The sequence below is a fragment of the Enhydra lutris genome, unplaced genomic scaffold (genome assembly GCF_002288905.1).
Source record: "Enhydra lutris kenyoni isolate GAN:26980312 unplaced genomic scaffold, ASM228890v2 scaffoldscaffold70, whole genome shotgun sequence".
NCBI lineage: Eukaryota > Metazoa > Chordata > Mammalia > Carnivora > Mustelidae > Enhydra > Enhydra lutris.
In genome coordinates, this window is record NW_019154154.1 from 3,022,964 (window position 1) to 3,036,634 (window position 13,671).

The window sequence follows — 13,671 nt, forward strand, 5'->3', positions numbered from 1 at the left end:
TAAAAACAAAATGAATGCTCAATACTTGGAGAAATACTAGATAGATATTGTTAATCTTTTTTTTTTAAAGATTTTATTTATTTATTTGACAGACAGAAATCACAAGTAGGCAGAAAGGCAGGCGGAGGTGGGGAGGCAGGATCCCCACCAAGCAGAGAGCCCGATGCGGGGCTCAATCCCAGGACCCTGGGATCGTGACCTGAGCTGAAGGCAAAGGCTTTAACCCACTGAGCCACACAGGCGCCCCTAGATATTGTTATTTCTAAATTATGGATTATTGTGCTATTAAAGTATGAATTCATGTTATACTCAAATGAATTAAAGGTATTTCTTTTGGGTATTACTGGTTGATACACTTGAGAATATGGTCCCATTTTTTTAAGTTAAAGATCAAAATAACCCTGTATTTTCATATGTAAAAAATATGAATAGGTCTGCATAGATTTATATAAATCAAGAGAAAAAATGGATGGATACATATTAGGCTGTTAACATGGGCTATCATGGAAATGGGGTATAAAAGAGGCTGAAGTGGGGGAAGAGAGATGATATTTTAAAAAATAGTCACTACTAAAGATGTATGTGTTCATATTTATGTATTATCTAAAATTTTATATTATATTAATAAAGAAATGAATATTTTTATAAATAAAAGGCTTAGGCAGTAATATTTGAAATTTGCGCAAATCTGTAATAATTCATCGATGGAGACCGGAAGTAAAGATAGGAATAAATCACCCGAGGCAACTGGTTCTCATAATGAAAAAATATTTCTTAGTACATTATAACCTTAATGTAATCTTAAAATGCCATTAAAACTTAAAATCGCTCTATTTCCATTACAGAATATCTGGGAATATATAGTAACTTCCATTTGATGATATGCTGCTACAATTTCTTGAACATTTTTGGTGGCAGGCATTGTGCAGGTACTTTACCTTATTAGTTCACCTCATATATATGCTATGAGGGAGACATTATATTCCTTATTTTGTGCTTGCTAAAACTGAGAATTAGAAAAGGCAGGTAGTCCAGGGTTACCCAGCTAGCAAGTGGCAGGCAGGATTAAAACTTGTATTTGCATGGCTCCAGAATCCATTCTCTTAACTAGTATTCTATATTAGTTCCCCATTGTTCTGAAACCAGATTTCCTCTGTATTGTAACCCTTTCTTCTCTTGAAAAGGGCTTCTTTGATATGTGGTGTACCTAGAAAGAAAAGACCATAAAGAAAAATTCTATGATGAGTGCTGCCTATCTAGTTTTGTCAACTATCCAAAAAAATTTTTTGGACTATCCAACACGAAGCATAAGTTTCTCAATACAGGATTTTATGGCAATGATAAAAATAATCACTAATTTATTTAAAAGTATCTGTTGAGTACCTACCAGGTACCTATGCACCAAGCATTATTCCAGGCATTCTGAGAATGAATGGGTCCACATTCTATTATATACCGATATATACTACAAACAGCACAGGATTTATAGTAGGGTCGTTTTATGTTTGTTAACAAAAACACAAGTGCCTACTAACATTGCTTAAGGCACTGCAGGATACTATAGTAAAAAAGACAGACCAAGTCTCTTCTGTGATGGAGCTCAGTTTCTAGGCTGGAGGGTGGAGGCAACATTAATCACTTAAGAACATACCAGGAAGAGATAGAAATATAAGTGCAAAAAAGAGAAAGTCAATAGAGGGGGATAGGGCAATCTAGCCAGAAGTTCCCCAAGATCATGATCCCCAGGATCACAAAGAATTGACTTGCAAAGTATTTAGCAGTGAGAAGTCACTGGAGATTTTAAGATGGGGAAGATTATGATCTAATTTGCATTTTTTAAATATCACTTTGATTAAAGTGAAAGATAAGGTATATATAAAATGTAAATTATTAGGATCCAAATCAGTAATAGGCAACCGATATAAACAGGTAATGCACAGAAGAAAAATTAATGTCCAATAGTTAGAACAAAAGATAATTGACCTCACTAGAACTCACAGAAATTCCATTAAGACAACAATTTAAAAAAATTCAAGTTTAGGGGCACCTGGGTGGCTCAGTGGGTTAAAGCCTCTGTCTTCAGCTCAGGTCATGGTCTCAGTCTCCTGGGATCGAGTCCCGCATCGGGCTCTCTGTTCATCAGGGAGCCTGCTTCCTCCTCTCTCTGCCTACTTGTGATCTCTGTCAAATAAATAAAAATCTTAAAAAAAAAAATTCGAGTTTAAAAATACCAAGTTCAGGAGTTCAGCACAACTACTTTGGGAAGAACTAATTGAAAATGTGCATACCCTATAATCTAGCAATTCTACATCCAGCTAATGACAGTTATATATATTTGTACAAAGGGTCATATACTAGGATGTTCCCTGGGGCATTGTAATAGAGAAAATTATACAGTAATCTAAATGTTAATCAGTAAGAAAACTGAAAAAAAAAGTCAATTGTAGTTCATTCATGGAGTAGAATAAAATACACAGCAATTAAAATGAACAAGATCTGTAAGAATCAATAGATATAGCTTTCAACAAAGCAATGTTTAATGGGAAAAAGAAGGTCCACAATAATATTTCCATGTAAAATTTTTAAGAATACAGAACACTATTCTTTTGTTTATAACTATTTACATGGAATAAAAATGTAAAAACAGCCTGAAAGGATAAACACCAAATTTAAGGGGATGATTAGTTCTGGGCTATGGAAATGACAAAAGGAATGAAAAAGACATCACCATTCTTGTAATACCTATTTCTATTATATTTCAAACACCATTCATATCTGTAATGACAACATATCAACATATTAACTTGTTAATTCTGGTGAGTATACTGACAATTATTGTAAAATTCTTTGTATTTACTCAACTTTTTTTTTTTCTTCAGGTAGCTTCTTGGTTTCTTTTCCTTTTTTTTTTTTCTTTTCAGCATAACAGTATTCATTGTTTTTGCACCACATCCAGTGCTCCATGCAATCCGTGCCCTCTCTAATACCCACCACCTGGTTCCCCCAACCTCCCACCCCCGCCCCTCCAAAATCCTGATTGTTTTTCAGAGTCCATAGTCTCTCATGGTTCACCTCCCCTTCCAATTTCCCTCAACTCCCTTCTCCTCTCCATCTCCCCTTGTCCTCCATGCTATTTGTTATGCTCCACAAATAAGTGAAACCATATGATAATTGATTCTCTCTGCTTGACTTATTTCACTCAGCATAATCTCTTCCAGTCCCATCCATGTTGCTACAAAAGTTGGGTATTCATCCTTTCTGATGGAGGCATAATACTCCATAGTGTATATGGACCACATCTTCCTTATCCATTCGTCCATTGAAGGGCATCTTGGTTCTTTCCACAGTTTGGCAACCGTGGCCATTGCTGCTATAAACATTGGGGTACAGATGGCCCTTCTTTTCACTCCATCTGTATCTTTGGGGTAAATACCCAGTAGTGCAATTGCAGGGTCATAGGGAAGCTCTATTTTTAATTTCTTGAGGAATCTCCACACTGTTCTCCAAAGTGGCTGCACCAACTTGCATTCCCACCAACAATGTAAGAGGGTTCCCCTTTCTCCACATCCTCTCCAACACACGTTGTTTCCTGACTTGCTAATTTTGGCCATTCTAATTGGTGTAATGTGGTATCTCAATGTGGTTTTAATTTGAATCTCCCTGATGGCCAGTGATGATGAACATTTTTTTCATGTGTCTGATAGCCATTTGTAGGTCTTCATTGGAGAAGTTGTATTTACTCAACTTCTTATATTTTTCAATAAAATAAAAAGTATTACCATGGCTGCTCTTAAAGAATGGATTGTAGAGAGGCAAGAGATCAGTTAAGGTCCAAGAAAAAAATGCAATGGTGGCTTCAACTAGGATTATAATAAAAGAAATGGGGAAAAGTAGATTAATCAGGTAGTATTTTAGAAGCTGCTGTTGAATTAAATATAAGGTGTAAGAGAAAGAATGAAGGCTGTCTCTTAAATCTGTTTTTGCATGTAGACTTACTACCTGCTTGGAGTTTTATCTTATTGGGCAAAAACACAGATAGTATGAAACTCCCTGTGCAGTTCCATTAAATGTCACTTACAGTCAGCTGGAACAATTACTGGTTAATGACATCAGGCATAAAGGTGAGAATACTGTATTTCCACATCTTGCTAGAAGGTGCTCAACTACCAGGTAACACAAAGGCAGAACATTAACAGAGCTTAGTTGGTGTCTACCATATTTCTAGTTAACCAAGCTTCTTGATTTTGATTCCCTTGACTTCAGTCTTCTGTTTTGATTCAGACCTCCCTAGTTGCCCATGGCAGTGACTGGATTTCTTTAACTTTCTAGTTACCAGTCTTACAGTAGCAGTAGCAACACCTGGCTTAGGGGAAGCTTTTGAATTTCACCCCCTACCCTACATCACTATTCCTCAAATAAACGGTGTGCTTTCTATCCAACAGAGTTTTAAGACAAGTCTCCTAAGCAAACTTTCAATGAAATTACCATCCCTAAAACAGTCTTATATAAAGATTCTGGAGTCAACTTGAGACTCAGCAGTCCTGGGTTATTCTGCGATGTTGGCCAGAACATGGCATTAAGGTTAGAGGTGGATTATCAGGACAGAGGCTATTATATTCATTTATGTCTTCTTTGAAAGTGATTATCCCATAAAATTTGAGAAAATTGGTATGAAACAGATGGGATGCCAGGTCTTGAGGAACTCCTGGAGGCTTTATTGAATGCCTCAGAAAAAACATCTTAAGTAGTAAAGAATTAATGAACTCAGCAGCTGGGTTTACAAAGAGACACTTTGTTTACTTTTTCAAAATCAGCCAGTATTTGCATTTACAAAGAAAATTTATCATCATATGAAATAGCACTGTTTGGTTATTGTCTGTATCCTGCATTAGAATGCAGGCTCCATCTGGGCAGGAATTTTGCTGGTCTTGGTCACTTTTTTATTCAATATATAGTAGCTGAATGAATTTGATAAACGGAAATAGGCAGCCTTACTTGCTGGTATGGTTGCCTTTATATGTATGAGTATGATTTGCTTTCACCATGATGGACTTCATACCATTAGTAGTTCCTGTTATTGCCAGTGAAATTATGATAAATAAATGCAAGGACAGAAACTATAGTTGATAAAAATTCATTGCAGATGGTTGAGGCTTATGTTGTATATATTGCTACTGTAATAAATTACCACAAACTTGGTGGCCTAAAGCAACACAAATTTATTATCCTTACAGTTTTGTAAATCACAAGTCTGAGAGATCTGTAGCTAAAATGTTTCTAAGGGCTCTAGGGGAGATTGTTTCCTTTCTTTTCCCAGCTTTTAGAAGCAGCTGCATTTCATGGCTTATAGCCCTTCTTCCATCTTCAAATTACATTTTCTATTTTTTTTTAAAGATCATTTATTTATTTATTTATTTGACAGAGAGAGAGATCACAAGTAGGCAGAGAGGCAGGCAGAGAGGGAGGGAGAAGCAGGCTCCCTGCTGAGCAGAGCCCCCCCCCCCCCATGCGGGGCTCGATCCCAGGACCCCGAGACCATGACCCGAGCCAAAGGCAGAGGCTTAACCCACTGAGCCACCCAGGTTCCCCCAAATTACATCATTCTAACTTTTGATTCTATTCCTCACATTTTATCTCCACGGCTTTGACCCTCTTGCTTGTTAAAGGGATGTTTGTGATTACGTTGGGCACAGCCAGCTAATCCGGAACAATCTTCCCATCTCAAGATCCTTAATTTAATCACATTTATAATGTCTCTTTTGCCATTTAAGGCACAGATTCACAGATTGTGGGATTTAGGATGTGAACATCTTTGGGAGGCAATATTCTGTGCACCACAGTTATTTAGAAATCTTACTTGCATTGAAATTTTCACTCTTTGCTCATTCGTTATTTGTTGCTTCAATGTAAAAAAAAAAACCTGAAAAATTTAGAGGCACACAACAGTTTTACCTGAATCAATAAACTTGGAAACTTATTTCTCTTTCAAGCAAGAAGTCCTGGTTATTTTTTCTAACATATGGGAACAGGGGGAAATACTACTTTTCTTGTCAATTCTTTCAAAAGATTGTAGACTAACAATAAGACTAACCTCAGCTTATTCCCATTCCTCACCTTCCAAACACTAAAATCTGCTTTTCAGTTACATTAAAAAATGTGACTAGCTTCATAGTAGCAAACTTGGTAGGGCAGGCTCTTAGCCCAAGGATGTTATCTTTATTCTAAACATTTTTATAGCTTCTTTTTTGGAATTGTCTTTAGAGACAGTATACCAGACACACAGGAAAACACAGCTCGTTATTTTAAGGTCACAAGGTACTTCGCCTACTCTGTCTTCTTCCCTTCCCCATTGTTTTAATCCACTTGCCTTCATCCCCACTCCTTCCTCTGCAGATACTAGTGCCAGAGATCTGTGAGGTTGAGAGGAAGGCCTGGGGAGAGGGAGTGTGGCTCAAAACTAGGCAGGGAGAATTTCATGCAGAGCTCAAGAGTAGCAGAATGTAATTTAAGTTTATTTGTGTGGCCCAGCCTACTTTAAACATTGTTACATAACAATATTTGATAATTCACTAAGTGTCAAAATTCAGGTTAAAGTAAATCCTTATTGAGAATTGTTTGTAGCTACATCTAAACTTCTATTAGTTCCCAATGTAAGTTTTATTTTTATTATTTTTTTAAGTAAGCCCCACGCCCAGCATGGGGCCCAATGTGAGGCTTGTACTCAGGACCCCGAGATCAAGACCTGAGTTGAGATCAAGAGGTCGATGCTCAACCAACCCAGGCACCCCTCCATGTAGTATTATTTTAAATAAAAGGGTATACTTATTAAATAGACTTATCAATATGTTATTTTTGACAATGGACATGGGGGTATAGGAGGAGAGACTAGAAAAACATTCCTGTACTGATTTTTTCCAAAGGAGGTCTCAGTTTAGAGGCTTTCTTAGAGCAGCTCTGTAATTCAAAGCTTTCCAAATCATGCAATTAAAGTTTACTATTTAGATACAGAAATAAATGAAGAAAACATTACTGATAATGGCATCATATAAATGGATATAAAATACTATAGCTATATATAACTAACTAGTATATGTCATATATAAATAATATACTATTATATATAACTAATTCATATATTATATAGCTATACAATGTTTCTTAGTATTGGAGTTATTAAATGTAAGCACAATTCACAAATCCTCTGATATTTTCAGTTCCTAAAATTAAGAAGATCTGGCCAGTCTGATTCTTTCAGAGGTCCCATTCAGAAGAAAGTATCTAAAATATCCCTAACTACCACATATATTTTTTTTATTGGACCAATTAAAATTACTTTTCAAAGAAAATAGGTTTGTAAAAGTAACAAGACTAATCAAAAAGAATACAGAAAGTCCTACTTTAGATTATAATCTCACATAGGAAATTGTTTTTTTTCTCTCCTTATGAAACAATTTTACTTTATTTAACAAAACTGCCATTTGGCTTTCTCCTATGGCTGATCCCCTGCTATAAACAGAATAAAAATTTCTAAATTCTAAATCTATGCTGTCCAATTGGTAGTCACTATTGATATTCTGCTATCGAGAACTTGAAATGTAGCCAGTCCAAACTGAGCAATTAAGTGTAAAATACACTATAAAAATGCAAAGATTTAGAACAGAAAAAGAAGCATAAAATATCTCAATAACTGTTTTGTTAATTACACGTTAATATGGTATTTTGAATATATTGAGTTAAATAAAATATATTAAAATGAATTTCACCTGTTTCTTTGTCCATTTTTTAATGTGGGTACTAGAAAATTAAAAATTCTGGGTCACATTTGTACTTCATATTGTATTTCTATTGGACATCACTGTTTTAAATCTGCAGCACAGTATTTCCTCCTACAAAATTAGAAAGCTTCATCCCTGAATAGACATGTGTGAGTGATTTATAGTGTGTCTGTCTGTATGTATATATATAGACACATATATACATATATGTGTCTATATATATGTATATGTATATGTAGTTTCCTATGTTATATGTAGTTTCCTAACTCTTCTTAGTGGTGTTATTATTTATTTGAGAGAGAGAGAGTACACAAGCAAGCATGAGTGAGGGGAGGGACAGACGTAGGTAGAGAGAGAGAGAGGGAGACAAGCAGACTCCTCGATGAGCAGGGAGCCCAACACAGGGTTTGATCCCATGACCCCAAGATGATGACCTGACCTAAAGTCAAATACATGTCTATATATATATAGACACATATGTGTATATATATATGTATACATATATATAGACACATACAGTATGTCACTCACACATGTATATATATACACATGTGTGTCTATATATATAGACACGTATATACATGTATACATATATACACGCACATATATGTATGTGTATATATACTGTATAAATATACAAAATATTATACAAAATATAAAAATAAAATATAAATATATTTTATATATACACATATTGTATATATACACACGTGTACATATATACACATATATACACACATATATGTGTACATATATACACATATATATTTATATATATGTATACATATATATATAGACACAGACTATAAGTCACTCACACATGTCTATTCAAGGATGAAACTTTCTAATTTCTAATATACATACATATATATATCTTTATATATATATATCTTTAATTCAAAATATTTTTAAAGCATTATCTATTTAATTCCTAGCTCTTTCTCAAGAAGTAGACAGCTATGTCCCCCATTTTCCAAATGCAGCTGCACAGACATAAAATGACTGACATGATGTTAAAATGGACAAGCTGTACAGTGGCTCTAAGTCTGCACCCAGACTGTTCCAGTGCCTTCATACTTCCTTTTCTTTGTATACATTCTTAGAGAAGAAACAGTCTGGCCATTGGAAAAAAAAATCCTGCCTAGAAATAACACATCATTGACCCTCAAAAGACAGCTAGGAAGCAAAGGCAAGCCTGAATGATGAATTTCAACGGATGCTGCCTCAACCACAGTAAGAGAAAAAAGGAAAACTGAATCAAATGCTGCAAATGTCAGAAGTATTATGACAGAAAAGTTACCAAAATTCTCACCCATCCCAATACTCCACAAAAAAAGAACTCTTTTCTCAATTATATTTACAGAAGGGCAAGTTCTGTACTTTTCCTTTTTTTTCTCCAACAAGTGTCATCAGCTCTCTCTGTTTCTATCTATCTATCTAAACATCCCCAGAGGAACAGAAATCTGGCCTATCTTTGAATAAGCTTTAGAAAGCTCCATTTGGATTATAGTAGTGATGCTAGGGGAGAAAAATAGGGTTTGTTTTTTTTTAAGATTTTATTTATTTATTTGACAGAGATCACAAGTAGGCAGAGAGGCAGGCAGAGAGAGAGAGGAGGAAGCAGGCTCCCCGCTGAGCAGAGACTGATGTGGGCTCGATCCCAGGACCCTGAGATCGTGACCTGAGCCGAAGGCAGAGGCTTTAACCCACTGAGGCACCCAGGTGCCCCGAAAAATAGGGTTTTAAACGTTTCTGTTTCTGAGCAGAATCCAAGAGAATGTTCAAAGAGTTCTTGAGTAACTGTATACAACTCCCACATACTTTCCTTTTTTAAAACAATGAGTTATACTGAGGCATACTGGGTGGCTCAGTCAGTTAAGCATCTGTCTGCCTTCAGCTCAGATCATGAACCCAGGATCCTGGGATTGTGCCCTACATCAGGATCCCTGCTCAGTGGGGAGGCCTGCTTCTCCCTCTCCTTCTGTCTGCCGCTCCCCCTGCTTGTGCACCCTCTCTCTCTCAAATAAATAAAATCATTTTTTAAAAAATGAGTAATTTCATGAAAAGTCTCTTCCACATTAACCAAAGTCTAGATTTATGATTTATATGTAGCTTCCTAACTCTTCTTAGTGTTATTTATTTTTATTATTTATTTGAGCGAGAGAGAGAGAGTGCACAAGCAAGCATGAGTGAGGGGAGGGGCAGAGGTAAGTAGAGAGAGAGGGGGAGACAAGCAGACTCCTCGATGAGCGGGGAGCCCGACATAGCCTTGATCCCATGACCCCAAGATCATGACCCGACCTAAAGTCAAATGCTTAACCAACTGAGCCACCCAGGTGCCCCTTAGTGTTCTTTTTTAAAGTGAGATGTAATTCATATATCATAAAATCCATTTAAAGTGTATGATTAAATTTTTAAAAAATCTTCAGAGTTGTACAAACATCACTTCAGTCAGTTTTAAAATATTTTCATCACCCCCAAATAAATATTGCACCTTGATTATTACCACCTCAACTCTTCTCATCAATAGGCAACCACTAATATACCTTCTGTCTCTATTAATTTGTCTATTCTGGAAATGTCATATAAATAAAATCATACAAAATTCTAAAGCCTTTATGACTGGCTTTTTTCACTCAGCATGTTTTCAAGGTTCATCATGTTTTAGCATATGTTAGTACTTTACTCCTTTTTATGGCTGAATAATGTTCCTGTGTGTGTGTGTGTGTGTGTGTGTGTGTGTGTGTGTACATGTACCACATTTTATTTAGCCATTCACCAGCTGATTGGCATTTGGACTATTTCTACTTTTATTATTTTTTTTTATTAAAGATTTTTATTTATTTATTTGACAGAGATCACAAATAGGCAGACAGGCAGGCAGAGAGAGGAAGGGAAGCAGGCTTCCTGCTGAGCAGAGAGCCCTATGCAGGGCTCGATTCCAGGACCCTGGGATCATGACCTGAGCCAAAGGCTGAGGCTTTAACCCACTGACCCACCCAGGTGCCCCTGGACTATTTCTCCTTTTAGACTATTATGAATAATGCTGCTATGGATATCCATGTTCAAGTTTTGGTGTGAATAGGTTTCACCTCCCTGGTATACAATTACAAGTGGAATTTTTAAGTCATATGGTGATCTATGCTTAACTTTTTAAGGAACTTCCAAACCACTTTCCAAAGCATCTCCCATGCCATTTTAATTTGGTTTAGTCTATCACATCCAAACAAATTCAACTCCGTAAGCTTTCACTGTGAACTTACATGTCAAGTAGTCTGCTTGGCAGAGAAGACACAGATGACTAAGACATCATCCCTGACCTCAGGAAGCCCACAATGTGATGAAAAATGTCATAGTTCAGTAGAAATAAGAAATTATTTTTACTAACCTGCCTTAAAGAGGGAAGGAGAAAATACTTGTGGTCTAGCAGTATCAGATGAAGACAAGATGCTCAAGTGACCCTGGTACTTGGTAATTACACAACTAGTATTCAGGAAATGTTTAATAATGGAGGTTTTTTTGGTTTATATTTCTGCTACTGTAGCTTTTCATACTTTTAGATGAGGCTTAAACTGATTTCATGTTAGCTGTTACTAAAAATTACCCATATCTAGTGACACTTTTGAAGTCTATGGAAAAAAAGCAGTCATGGTCCAGTTTTCATTATATAGTAATCCCAATCACAAACTCACTATCACAGTATCAAATTAGCCTATCACATAGGGATCTTTGAAACAATTCCAATAGCCAAGGGGAAAACTTCTATTTCATTTGGCAAGCTAATATTCTCTAAGCCTCTTGTAGAACCAAAAAGAGGAAATGCCTAGGAAAGACTGAACAGTGGACAAAAAAGTAGAGGAATTAAGTGAAAGAGAGGTAATAAAATGGAAATGAAGAAAGAAGGAGTGGTTAATAATTTTAAAACCTACACAAAAATTTTACTAGAATACAACACAAAGGATTCCATTAGTTTTGGTAATTAAGGTATCAGTTGTGTTAACAAAGCAGTTTTAGTGCAATAGAGAGCAGTGTTTGGTGGGAAGAGACCAGGGTGTGAAGTAGATCAGTCTTTTACAGACAATGAATGTGAAAGTAATGGGAAGAAGATGAATATATTTCTATACTGAGATGATCAAATCAATGGAGGAATGACTAAAACCACAGGAGAAATGGGATAATAGAAGATTAAGAAAGATTCATAAGTAATCTGCAGTGGATATGATAAGCACCAGGGGAGGAGTTAGCCTTGGACAGAGAGGGACCTTCTTTTAGGACTTAGAAACTATGCTCCTAAGACATTTGCTTCTTAGATGGAACATGTGTGCTTCTGAGAGGGAAAAATGGGTACTGATGGTGTTTGTATGCAGGCAGTGGGGATGAGAACACGTTTAAGAAATATAGAAACTACTACTTTACTTACATGGCATTCTACATGTTAAGGCAATTTCACACACCTTAATTGCATAGGAATCTTATAATAACCCTGAGAATAGGTTCAGGGAGACTGGAACGAGTTGCCCAAAGGCTGTCAGCTGTTGTAGCTGCATATGAAGAACTTCTAAACTCAAAGGTCCCATGCCCTTTCAGTTGTTTCTGTAATTACGTACAAGCAGAGGAGCGAGGTGGTGAAGCAAAGAGCCATAGCAACTATGTGACTAGCTTGAGTATTATGAACGGATGGACCTTTTCCAGTAAGTAAGAGAAATCTTTGCAGTAATTAGATTTACAAAAGTCTTTCAATGAAGAAAGCTTAAAGAAGGGCGCCTGGGTGGCTCAGTGGGTTAAAGCCTCTGCCTTCGGCTCAGGTCATGGTTCCGGGGTCCTGGGATTGAGCCCCGTATCGGCTCTCTGCTCACTGGGGAGCCTGCTTCCCCATCTCTTTGCCTGCCTCTCTGCCTACTTGTGATCTCTGTCTGTCAAGTAAATAAATAAAAAGAAAAAAAATAAAGCTAAAGAACTGTCTAATCATATTTGTGTCATGGATGCTTTCATCACAATGAAAGAAAAACAAGACATGGCAAAGGGTCTAAACCACGTGGTAGCTGAAATCCCAGGGGCTTTTCCTTAACTGGAGTGTTAGTGTTAAGTTTCCTCTCATCATTTGGAAATATCCTTTTTGTTTACATTAAAATTTATGAGGCTGTGATCACACAATATCAAAGCATTAACTTGGTATGATTTCAGACAATTAAGCCGAAAAATTCTTTTAAAAATTCTTTTTAGGGGCTCCTGGGTAGCTCAGTCAGTTGAAAATCTGCCTTTGGCTCTGGTCATGACCCTAGGGTCCCGGGATCGAGACCCACATGGCATAGGACTCTCCTCAGTGTGGAGCCTGCTTCTCCCTCTCCCCTTGCTCCTCCGCCAACCCCGTTCATGCATATTCTCTCTCAAATAAAATCTTTATTAAATAGATAGATAAATATTCTTTTCATCAGATCATACTCTAATTCTTACTGAGAAGATAATTAAGCAAATATGGCATCAATACCTGCCATGCTTGTTGAGGTTATTGTTGAGGGAGGGGGATGGCACTACACAGGACGGTCATGAAATATTTTAAGAAACAAAAGTCTGACAAATCAGAGTATTTTTTAAAATATTTTATTTATTTATTTAACAGAGAGAGAGAGAGAGATCACAAGTAGGCAGAGAGGCAGGCAGAGAGAGAGGGGGAAGCAGGCTCCCTGTTGAGCAGAGAGCCCGATACGGGGCTGGCTCCCAGGACCCTGAGATCATGACCTGAGCCAAAGGCAGAGGCTCAACCCACTGAGCCACCCAGGTGCCCCAATCAAAGTATCTGGTAAGTAATTCCAATCTATGCTTAATGAAAAGAACCTTTATTTTGTGGGGGACTTTCTTTTTTGGCTGAGGTAGGGGCACCTTGGAGATAATATAG